Genomic DNA, 12,770 nt, shown 5'->3' on the forward strand with positions numbered 1-12,770 from the left:
AACTTCTCATATACTAAAATATATCCTTTCTCTAAGTTGGGCCAAAATTGCCCCTCATAGTCATAAGTTAAGCACATATGATCTCATATATCTTTGGAGGTAACTCCAGAGTCCACAATTGAATGACTAACACCTAGCGAATCTCAATGTACAAAACTACGAGGTGTAACATTCCTCTCCCCTTAGGAACATTCATCCTCAAATATTACGCTCTTAAGGATTTCTACAAAAAATTTTCCAGAGTTTCCCCTGTAATTGTATCACTACCCTCCTGTCACAACAACCCAAAACATACAATGCCTCACAGGGCTGCCACCTCAACACCCATATTGGCCACACACGACCAAAAAGTAAATCAAAGAAGCATTACATACCTAAAGGTGCTGGTGTCTCTTTCTGGAAATCTTCTGGAGGTAGAAATAGGTGCGGATATCTAGACTTCATATCTTTCTCTGCTTCCCAAGTCATTTCCTCTCTGTTATTATTTTTCCATAAAACTTTGACTGAGGCTATGTCTTTGGTTCTAAGTCTTCGAACTTGCCTATCTATAATGGCAATGGGTACTTCTTCATAGGACAATTTCTCGGTAACTTGGACATCGTCTACAAGCACAATTCTGGATGAATCTCCCACACACTTCAGAAGCATTGATACATGAAACACTGGGTACACTGTCTCCAAGTCTGAAGATAGATCTAACTCGTAAGCCACTTGTCCTACTTTGCGCACAATCTTGTAAGGCCCGATATATCGGGGACTAAGCTTTCCCTTCTTGCCAAATCTCATTACGCCTTTTATCTGTGACACTTTCAAAAATACCCAATCATTAACTTTAAACTCCAAGTTTCGTCGACGATTGTCCGCGTAAGATTTCTGACTGGCAGGAAATGAGCTGATTTTGTGAGTCTATCCATAACCACCCATATAGAATCATACTTACGCCGGGAACGAGGAAAGACTGTAATGAAATCCATGTTAAACACTTCCCATTTCCAAGTCGGAATCTCCATAGCTTGCAATAATCCCCCAGGCTTCTCATGCTCGGTTTTCACCTGTTGACAATTAGGACATTGGGATATAAACTCCGCTATATATTTTTTCATTCCATCCCACCAATATACAGATTTAAGATCATGGTACATCTTCCTTGCTCCTGGATGGACAGAATAACGGGAATAATGGGCTTCCTCCAGGATTTGTCGACGTAGCCCTGCAACATCAGGGACACATAATGTGCCTCGATACTTGAGAACTCCATCTGAAGGAGCCTTAAATGGTGACTTTTCCTTATGAGGAAGCACATCTCTATAATGAACTAACACAGGGTCTTCGTATTGACGCTTCTTTACTTCCTCTGCTAAGGATGAAATAGTTGAGTCCTGGATGGTGACTCCCGCATTGCCCAAGTCCATTATGCGAACTCCTAGGCTGGCTAGCTGTCGAAGCTTGTGAATCAACTCCTTCTTCTTCGATTGAATATCACATAAACTACCCATGGAGTTGCGACTAAGAGTATCGGCTACTACATTTGCCTTTCCCGGATGATACAAGATACTCACATCATAGTCTTTTAATAGCTCCAACCACTGACTTTGTCGTAGATTCAATTCCTTCTATTTAAAAATATATTGGATACTCTTATGATATGTATAAATATCCATATGAATGTCATATAAATAATGTCTCCACATCTTTAATGCATGAATAACCGCAGCCAACTCTAGGTCGTGAGTCGGGTAATTTTTCTCGTGCTTCCGCAACTGCCTTGAAGCATAGGCAATGACTTATCCATGTTGCATCAACACACAGCCCAGTCCAACACCTGAAGCATCACAATAAATAACATAGCCCTCCGATCCTTCTGGGAGTGTTAGGATTGGAGACGAAGTCAATCTATCCTTCAACTCCTGAAAATTCTGCTCGCACGCATCTTTCCACTGAAATTTAGCTGATTTCTGAGTCAGCTTCGTCAGTGGTGCCGAAATGGAAGAAACTCCTTCTACAAATCTTTTATAGTAACCAGCCAATCCCAGGAAACTACGGACCTCTGTAGGCGTTGTAGGCCTCAGCCAATTCTTCACAGCTTCAATCTTCTGGGTATCTACTTGAACACCATCGGCTGAAATAACATGCCCTAGGAAAGCTACAGAATTCAGCCAAAATTCACATTTTGAAAATTTGGCATATAACTCTTGAGCCCGGAGAATTCCAAGGACAATACATAGATGTTCTGCACTCTCCGCCTCCGATCAGGGATAAACCAAAATATCATCAATGAACACAATCACGAACAAATCTAGGAAAGGCCTGAATACATTATTCATCAAATTCATGAATATCTCTGGAGCGTTAGTCAATCTAAATGACATCACCCGAAACTCATAATGACCATATCTAGTTCTGAAGGATGTCTTTAGGATGTCCTCTTCTTTCACCCTCACTTGATGATATCTCTATCTTAGATCTATTTTTTAGAACCATTTAGCACCTTGAAGTTGATCGGATAAATCAACGATCCTTGGAAGTGGGTATCTATTCTTCATCGTCACCTTGTTCAATTGCCTGTAATCAATACACATCCTTAAGGAACCATCTTTCTTCCTCACGAACAGCACTGGCGCTCCCCATGGCAATGAACTAGGCCTAATAAAGACTTTTTCAAATAGATCTTTCAGTTACGCCTTTAATTCCTTCAATTTTGCAGGGGCCATCCGATAAGGAGGGATAGATATGGGCTTAGTGTCTGGAAACACATCGATGGTGAACTCGATCGCCCATTCTGGAGGATGACATGGAAGCTCGTCCGGAAACACATCTGGGAACTCATTCACTACTAGGACAGATGAGAGAGTTAGTGGTTTTGCTTCTGTGTCATGGACCTGGACTAAATAATAAATATAGCCCTTAGCAATCATCTTTCTCGCTTTGAGATAGGAAAAAAACCTACCTTTCGGGGATGCTGTGTTACCTTTACATTCTAACACTGTTCTCCCGAAAACTGAAATCGGACTATCAATGTTCTACAATCAACGTTAACGTAACAGGAGGCCAACCAATCCATCCCCATGATAACGTCAAAGTCTAACATTTTCAACTCATGTAAATCAGCGGTAGTACGACAGTTACAAACTATGACTACATAATTTCTATATACCCATTTAGCTACCACTGGTTCCCCTACCGGCATAGACACCTCAAAGGGTTTGATCGGCTCAGGTTTCACCCCGATACGATTAGCAACATAGGGTGTAATATATGAAAGAGTAGAACCCAGATCAATCAATGCATACACATCCGAGAGGATACTAACAATATACTTGTGACTACGTCCGGGGAAGACTTAAGATCTTTCCATCCAGCCAGTGCATATATACGGTTCTGAGGGCCGCTTGAACTGGGAGCTCCTCCCCCTCTGCCTCTGCCGCAGCCTGCTGGAGTCTGAGAACCTTGCCTCACAGGGCGTACGGATGATGAGGAATCGGCTACTGAGCCAGTGAGCTGAACCCTATCTCTGTCGCCCCTCAATGGACAATCACGCATCATATGGCCAATCTGACGGCAGGCATAAAAAGCGTCTGAACCTTGGCGACACTGTCCCGAATGCGGCTTACCACATTGGTTGCCTCGTGGTAGGGGCGGCCTCATCTGACCGGACTCACCTCTATATTGGGAGCTCAATATCATGGAGCTTTGACCCGGTCTAGAATAAATAGAATGATCAAATATTTTGCCCACGAACCGAGGAGGTGTACTGGTCGCATATTGGCCTGTATGACTGGAATATTGCTGTCGTCGACTCCCTCGAAACTCGCTAGCGGCACCGAAAGATCTGGCCCTCTTACTGTACCTCTTATCCCAATCACGCTAGCTTCTTTGCAGCTGCTGCTATTTCTCTTCATTCTGTGCATGGGCCTGAATACAAGCAATATCCATCCCGTCCTGGTGCGAAGCTGTCAAGCACTCCTTAACCAAATGCGGACCCAAACTACTCATGAACCGATATACACGGTCCCTCCATGTCGACCACCATGGCTGGGGCATACCTAGCCAAAGAATTAAAGTGGAGACTATATTCTCGAGCGCTCGTATTCCCCTACCCGAGATTCAAGAACTTATTAGCTCGGGCCCGTCGAACCTCTGGTGGTAGTAATGTCACAAAAAGGCATCCACGAACTCTTGCCATATTGGGGGAGGTGCATTTGCCCTTCGCGAAGACATCCAAGTGTTGTACCAGTGGACGACCACATTCCGTAGTCTATAAGAAGCCAATTCAACTGACTCAGTATCAGAAGCCTGTATTATCCGTAGCGTCCTCAATATCTCATCTATAAATCCCTACGGGTCTTCATTCGGCTTTGACCCATAAAATTCTGGAGGATTCAGGCTAATAAAATCGTAGGCTCTTGCACTGACCACTGTATCACCTTGGCCCGCACCTTGCCGCTGAGCTTGAGTGGCAACCAACTTGGTCGGCAACTGAATAGCTTCGATCATCTGCTGACCTGGGGTAGCTGGTGGAGGAACTGGAGGTGCTGGATCTGGAGCTGAAACTCCTTCATGCTCCTCTAGTAGGGGCGGAGTAGGAGGGGTCCGAGATGGAACCTTGTTATATGACTCACCCTCTTCTACCTCTGCCAGTGGCTCCCGTTCAGTCCTTCTTCCGGCCACCGTCTTGCCCTTCTGGGCTGCTGTAGCTTTCCTCTTCATAGACATTGCTGAAATCATAGCACATGATTAAGAAAAAGGAAATCGTGATAACATAGCTCTATTGTAAGATCTAAGATGAGAAAGAAGGTCAATTATTCCTAAATGCCCTGCAGCCTCCTGTTTATAAGTGTGGCGCGCTTCACACCCATAAACAGGACTCTACTGGACACGGCTCGTAGACACGCCCTAGGACGAACTGCTTTGATACCATTTTTGTCACGACCCAGCCAGAGGGCCATGACGAGTACCCGGTACTAACCTATCGAGCACCTCGAGTCTACCATTCCAACCATTTCTAAGTGGGCCACATAGACAGCTCATGATTATCATACTTAATACAATCATCAACAAAGATGTCCATAAGCATAAGCCAATGAGACCACCGAAATATTATACCGCAATAAGAACTGAAGAAGCTTTTGAACATCTAACAGCATACATATGTCTACAAGCCTCTAAGTAGAATACACGAATCCATAAGACGGGGCAGGATTTCTCCATGCCAAAATATATATGTAAAAGGGAGTAGTACCAAAAGACTGTAGCTCCGAAACAACTGGAGTGCTTCCCGGATGCCCCTGATAAAGCTTCTAGGGATCAGGTCCGTCTACCTGCCTACCTGTGGGCATGAACGCAGTGTCCACAAGAAAGGACGTCAATACGAGTAATGTACTGAGTATGTAAGGCATGCATAAAAACATAATAAGAGATGAGGAACATATCATGAGATAAGATAATCTGTACATCTGATTGCCTCATAAGGCGAATATCATGCATGCTTAGCTTTCTTTAAAACAACACTTTTCATAAGCATATGATAGTATTGCTGCGGAACGTGCAGCCCAATTCATAAATATATATAATATTGCTGCGGAAGGTGCAGCCCGATCCATAAATATATAATATTGTTGCGGAACGTGCAACCCGATCCATACCGATATATCCTGCATCCGGGGCGATATCATAATATCCCAACTGATCAGGTGGCTATGCGTATATAACGCCTCGCCCTTTCCCCATATCCCCCATATATATATAATATACATATATAGTATAATTAGCATGCATAAAATCCCAAATAAAGGTTGCCACTTTATCAGAGTGACTTAAGGTCGGTAACCTCCGATTTATATTTTGGAACAATCATCATCATGATATCTCACCTCGAAGGAACAATTCATAATGTGAGATCCGCAATAATAATGGAATCAAAGAAATCATGAAACAAGCTCCATAGTCTCATAATAGCATCTAAAATCATAAACTTTGAAACTTCTAGAAATGGAATCATCATAATCATCTTTAAAACATAATCATCTTTAGCGTCATAAGAAACTTTAAAAATCATGAATCTCTAGCTTGTGGGAAAAAGGGCATCATGGAAAATATGGATGAGTTCATAAGAAAGAAGTCATCATTGTCATCACGGTCATCGTAGAAAACTTCTTGTCTTTAACATTATAAAAACCTTGAGAACCAGGAACTTCTAGCTTTTTGGGAAGAACGAGGTTATGGAAGACATAAATGGGATAGTAACGTAGGAGTCATGCCTTTTAGAAAGAAAGGGACTAGCCTTACATACCTGATTGATCTCCTACTACTTAACTTAACGCTTATTCTCCCAAGCTCGCAAATCTACATTCAAGAGACATTATACTACCGTTAGGCTTATCGTCATATGCCTATCTCAAGTCTTTAAATCAAACTCCGTTAGAATCTGTCAAAATTCGGGCAGCATCTCCCCTGTTTATATCCCTAGCCCGAAATCATAATTTCAATAACCAACACAACAACAACAACAATACCAATAACATCATCCTCAACACCAAAATATTCAATAAAACATCCCACACGATGTTTATCCAATTTTTCAACCAACAAATTCATTATACGACTATTTAATTACTTTATCTCCATAATTAAACCTAAATCAATACCAATAAACGAAGATTCATACCTTGCTCTCGCTAGAACCGCAATACCTTCAATATTCACCTTGAATTCCAGCCAATATTCCTCGCAATATGATATTATAATCACAACTATATGCTGTCGGAACCTGAATCCGGAGATTGTACTTAATTCGCGTTAAAATTTGAGGTTTGGAACTTGGGAGAAATTTCCAGAAAGTTAGAGAGGTTTTGGATCAGAAATGAGGGGGTAAGCCTCCTTATATAATGTGCTAGATTCTGTCCAAACCGACTTAAAAATTACTCAGCGCGTTCACGCCGAGTTGTCCCCTGGCTCCTCTGCGCGTTCACGCAGAGTTAATCCCTGCGCTGGCAGCCTATCTTAAAATGATCATAACGCTCAATCCCAATGTCCGATCGATGCACTGTTTGTTGCATTGGAAACTAGACTTCTTGAACTTCAGTTTAGGCTTTTACTTTTCTCCAGGACTCCTCATATACTAAAAGATGTCCTTTCTCCAAGTTGGGCCAAAATAGCCCCTCATAGTCATAAGTTAAGCACATTTGATCTCATATATCTTTGGCGGTAACTCGAGCGTCCACAATTGAATGACTAACACCTAGCGAATCTCAATGTACAAAACCTACGAGGTGTAACATGGTAATTTCCTGTCTACCACAAATTCCAATTGATATGACCTACAGGATACCGTACTTAACCATATATAAACATGCAGTAACTGGAATAATATTTCCCATCACATTGACTCTCAAAGAGGATTAAATATGACTTTTACCTTGTAAGTGATTTGCGGATAAAGCAGAATCTTCAAAGGATTCCTCCGGCATAGTATCATCTGTGGCAGGGAATAAATGGGGATCCTTGGACTTCATTTCTGCTTCAGCTTCCCACATCATCTTTTCCCTATCTTTACTCCTCTATAGAACCTTTACTAAAGCCACATCTTTATTTCTGAGTCTACGGACTTGTCGGTCGAGAATAGCAATTGGTTCTTCCTCGTATGTCAGATTTCCTATAACTTGTATATCGTCAACAGGTACTATTCTGGAGGGATCTCCAATACATTTTCTCAACATGGATACATGAAAAACTGGATTAACTGCTTACAGTTCTGATGTAACTCCAATTCATAAGCTACCCGGCCTACCTTTTGGACGATCTTATAAGGTCGATATATCGGGGAATAAGCTTCCCTTTCTTACCAAATCGCATCACGCCCTTCATAGGTGATATTTTCAAAAACACCCATTAACCTACTTGAAACTCCAATTCTCGTCGTCGTACATCTGCATAAGATTTATGGTGGCTCTCAGCTGTGTGTAACCATCCCTGAATAAGATTTACCTTTTCAATAGCCTGATGAACAAGGTCTGGCCCGAATACATTTGCTTCTCCAACTTCAAACGAACCAGCAGGAGATCTACACTTCCTGCCATATAAAGCCTCAGACAGAGCCATTTTGATACTGGTATGATAGCTATTGTTATAAGCAAACTCTATCAGAGGCAAATGATCATCCCAACTTCCTTTAAAATCCAGTACATAGGCTCGTAACATATCTTCCAAAGTCTGAATAGTTCGCTCAGATTGCCCGTCTAACTGCGGATGGAAAGCTGTACTAAGGTTTACCCAAGTACCAAGACTCTCTTGGAATGCCATGAAGACTACAATCTCCTTAAGATACAACTTATCATAGTCTTCAGCATCATAAATGGTCCTTAAAGGCAAGAAACAGGCTGATTTGGTTAGCCTATCGACAATTACCAAATAAAATCGAATTTGTGATGAGAAGGGCAATCTCGTAATGAAATCCATATTAATCACTTCCCATTTCCATGTTGGAATTTCCATTTCTTGTAATAAGCCACTGGGTTTCTGTTGTTCGATTTTTACATGTTGGCAAGTGGGGCATTGAGCTACAAAGTTAGCAATATATTTCTTTATACCATTCTACCAATAAAATCCCTTGAGGTCATGATACATCTTGGTGGATCCGGGATGAATTGAATATCGGGAGTAATGAAATTCTTACATGATCCTGTCTTGAATCCCGGATACATTTGGAACGCAAAAACGACCTCGATATTTGAGAATCTCATTTGAATCCAGTTCAAAGGCTGAGATCTGATTATGTTGCACTCCTTCCTTAATATTAGCTAGAACTAGATCTTCATTCTATCGAGTCTTGACATCCGAGGCAGGAGTCGATTGGGACATATTCTGTAAGGTAATCCCAATGTCTTCTGAATTCAGCGGGCGAACTCCCAGATTTGCTAAGCGATAAATTTCTCTATTCATTTCCAACTTTTCCGTTGGCACATGCAATAGGCCACCCATTGACTTGCGACTTAGAGCATCAGCAACAACATTAACTTTGCCAGGGTGATACAAAATCTCAGCATCGTAATCCTTTAGCAATTCGAGCCACCTTCGTTGCCTCAAATTCAGTTCCTTTTTCTTGAATATATATTGAAGGCTTTTATGGTTTGTATAGACATCAACATGGACTCCATATAAGTAATTCTGCCACAACTTCAGAGCGTAAATCACTGCTGCCAAATCCAGATCATGGGCTGGATAATTTTGCTCATGTTTTCGCAACTGTCGAGAGGAATAAGCGATCACCTTACCATCTTCCATCAGTACACACCCCAGGCCCCTGCGTGATGCATCATAGTATACAGTGTAGCCCTCAGTGCCTTCTAGAAAGGTAAGAATCGGAGTGGATGTCAACTTATCTTTCAATTTCTAGAAACTCCGCTCGCATGCGTCTAACCATTGAAACTTGGCCCCCTTCTGAGTTAATTTTGTAAGGGGAACTTCTATAGAAGAAAATCCCTCCACAAATATCTGATAATATCCAGCAAGACCCAAGAAACTTAAGACTTCCGAAGCAGTGGTTGGTCGGGGCCAGTTCTTAACGGCTTCGATCTTCCGATCATCAACTTTTATACATTCATCGGACACAATATGGCTTAGAAAAGCCACTGATGTTAGCCAAAATTCACATTTGGAAAATTTGGCATACAGTCTTTGATCTCGCAATGTTTGCAACACCTTTCGGAGGTGATCGGCATGTTCTATTTCCGAACGAGAATATACCAAGATAACGTCAATGAATACTACAAAAAAAAAACATCCAAGAAGGGCCAGACTACTGTGTTCATTAATGCCATGAATGACGTAGGAGCATTTGTCAATCCAAAAGACATAACTACGAATTCAAAATGCCCATATCTTGTTCAGAAAGCTGTCTTTGGAATGTCTTCCCCTTTCACTCGTAGTTGATGATACCCTGACCTTAAGTTAATCTTCGATAAGCATTTGGCACCCTGTAACTAGTCGAAAAAGCCATCAATTCTAGGCAATGGATATTTGTTCTTGATGGTCACCTTATTCAATTGCTGATAGTCAATACACATTCTTAGTGAGCCATCCTTCTTGCGCACAAATAATACCAGCGCTCCCCAAGGAGACGTACTGGGCCTAATGAAGCCCTTATCCAGCAAGTCCTGCAATTGCACCTTTAATTCCTGCAGCTCAACAGGGGACATACGATAAGGGGGAATAAAAATGGTTTGAGTGTCCGGATACAAATCAATTGTAAATTCAATTTCCCTTTCGGGAGGGAGGCTCGGTAATTCATCGAGGAATACATCCTGAAATTCATCAACTACAGGAACAAATTGCAAAGTTGGCTGGTCGGCTTCAAAGCTCCTAACTCGAACCAAATGGTAAATATAGCCTTTAGAAATCATCTTTTGCGCCTTAAGGTAGGAAATAAATCTACCCCTAGGAGCTGGAGTGTTGCCCTTCCATCTAAGAACCGGTTCACTCGAACACTAAAATTTCACCGTTTTGGACCAACATCTAACATTGGCATAGCAAGAGGCTAGCCAGTCCATACCCGTAATAGCATAAAAATCCACCATTTCTAATTTCACTAAATTAGGAAAAGTCTCGTGGCCACATATCATAACCACACATATACGATAAATTTGTCTCGCAACAACAGGTTCCCCGATCGGAGTAGAAACTAAGAAAGGTTTGGGTTTTATTCGGGCTTAATACTAAATTTATCAGCAATATAAGGAGTGATATAAGATAGTGTGGTACCCGGGTCAATCAACGCATAAATATCGTAAGAACAGATGGATAAAATACATGTCACAACATCTGGGGATGACTCAAGATCCTGTCGCCATGTAAGTGCATAAATACGGTTTTGGCAGCTGCCGTAACTAGACACCTGACCTCTTCCCCTACCTCTACCGGCTGGAACTAAAGAACCTTGCCCAGGAGGGCGAATAGAAGATGAAGAGCCTGCAATCGAGCTTGTCTGCTAAGTTGGGCCTCTTCTACCATGAGATGGACAGTTTCCCATAACATGACTAGACTGCCCACAAAAGTAACACATCCCCACACCCTGGCGGCACTGGCCAAAGTGGCCCTTATCGCACTGATCACAACGGGGCAGTGGGGGCTTTTCCTGGCTCGATTCTCCTCTGTAAGAAGGAACTGATGCTCTCAAACTCTGACCCGGTCTAGAATAAGTGGGTCGATCATAACGCTGCCTCGGAAACTGAAAAGGTGCACTAACCACTGAAGGGGATGATTTTCTATATGAATAGGGCCTATAGCCTTCCTGATAAGCACCTGAATAACCTGCGGATCTGGCTTGCTTATAACGGTCCCTATTCGGGTCTTGCTCGGTCCGCTATTGACGTTCAAGGTCCTCCAAATTCTGAGCATATGCCTGAATACAAGTAATATCCATGCCACCTTATAATGAAGCCGTCATACAATCCTTAATCAAGTGAGGCCCAAGTCCAGTCACAAAACAGTGTACCCTATCTTCCATTCCAGCTACCATCGTTGAAGCATATCTAGCCAAAGAGTCAAACTTCAAACTGTATTCTCGGACGCTCATATTATTCTGGTGAAGCAATAAAAACTTATCGGCCCTAGCCCGGTGAACCTCAGCGGGCAGATAATGGTCTAAAAAGGCCCAGGTGAATTCGGACCATATTGCTAGAGGTGCATTCTGCCCCCTCGACTGTTGCCAGGACTCATACCATACTGCGGCCACCTCCCATAGTATATAAGAAGCTAGTTCCACTGATTTTGTATCAGAAGCATGCATTACCTTCAAAGCACGACCCATTCGATCTACAACAGTCTTAGGATCATCCTTCGGGTTTGTCCCCGTGAAAATCAGAGGGTCCAAAGTAAGAAAGTCACGCATGCGGGAACTGACAGCTCTGTCTAGAAGGCCAACCTGCCGGTGAGTTTGAGTATCCACCAATCTAGTCAATAACTGGACTGACTCTAGCAAGTCCTGATCTGGGACAACAGGGGGAAGAGCTGGAGGCTGAGGAGCTTGAGGGACTGAGGCTCTATCATGCTCTTTTGAAACTGATGGAGTAGTGGAAGCATACGAGGGGGTAGCGTTGTGAGCCTCGCCATGCCCTAACTCGGCTGGTGGATACTCGGCTCGGGCCTTCCCCCGTAGCCTCCCGTATTTTGCTGGCCTTCTTCTTTCTCTGAGGCATGGCTGAAATATAAACAGGAAAACATTAGATAATGTCGTTCTTACTAGGCTCTATTGCACGATCTAGATCATGAAGGGAAAATGTCTTCCTAAATGCCCTGTAGCCACCTGGTTATAGAATGGTGCACGACATACCGATAACCAGGACTCTACTGGACACGGCTCATAGACATCCCTAGGACTAAACTGCTCTGATACCAATTTGTCGCACCCCAACGAGGAGTATGACGGGCTCCGACCTATAGGCCAGGAATCACCCGACTTAACAGTTACTTTGAACATCATATATCGTAACTCAAGAGCACCTGCACGCAGAAAAGGCCCAACATAGAAATATCTGATAATCCAACACATATGTACCTATGCGAACCGACAAGGTCGCTACAACATCCCGAGTATCATAAAGCCGGCAAGGCTAACAGGAAAGTATCACAGACCAAAACAAGGCCAACATGACCATACACAATACTTACATACCCCACTATGTCTATGAGCCTCTAAGAGTGCACATATGAACATATATTACACTAGCATCAAATTACCAAAGATAACAGGTCCGAAGTAGTGGCACTTGCTGACA

The sequence above is a fragment of the Lycium barbarum genome, chromosome 12 (genome assembly GCF_019175385.1).
Source record: "Lycium barbarum isolate Lr01 chromosome 12, ASM1917538v2, whole genome shotgun sequence".
NCBI classification, from domain to species: Eukaryota; Viridiplantae; Streptophyta; class Magnoliopsida; order Solanales; family Solanaceae; genus Lycium; species Lycium barbarum.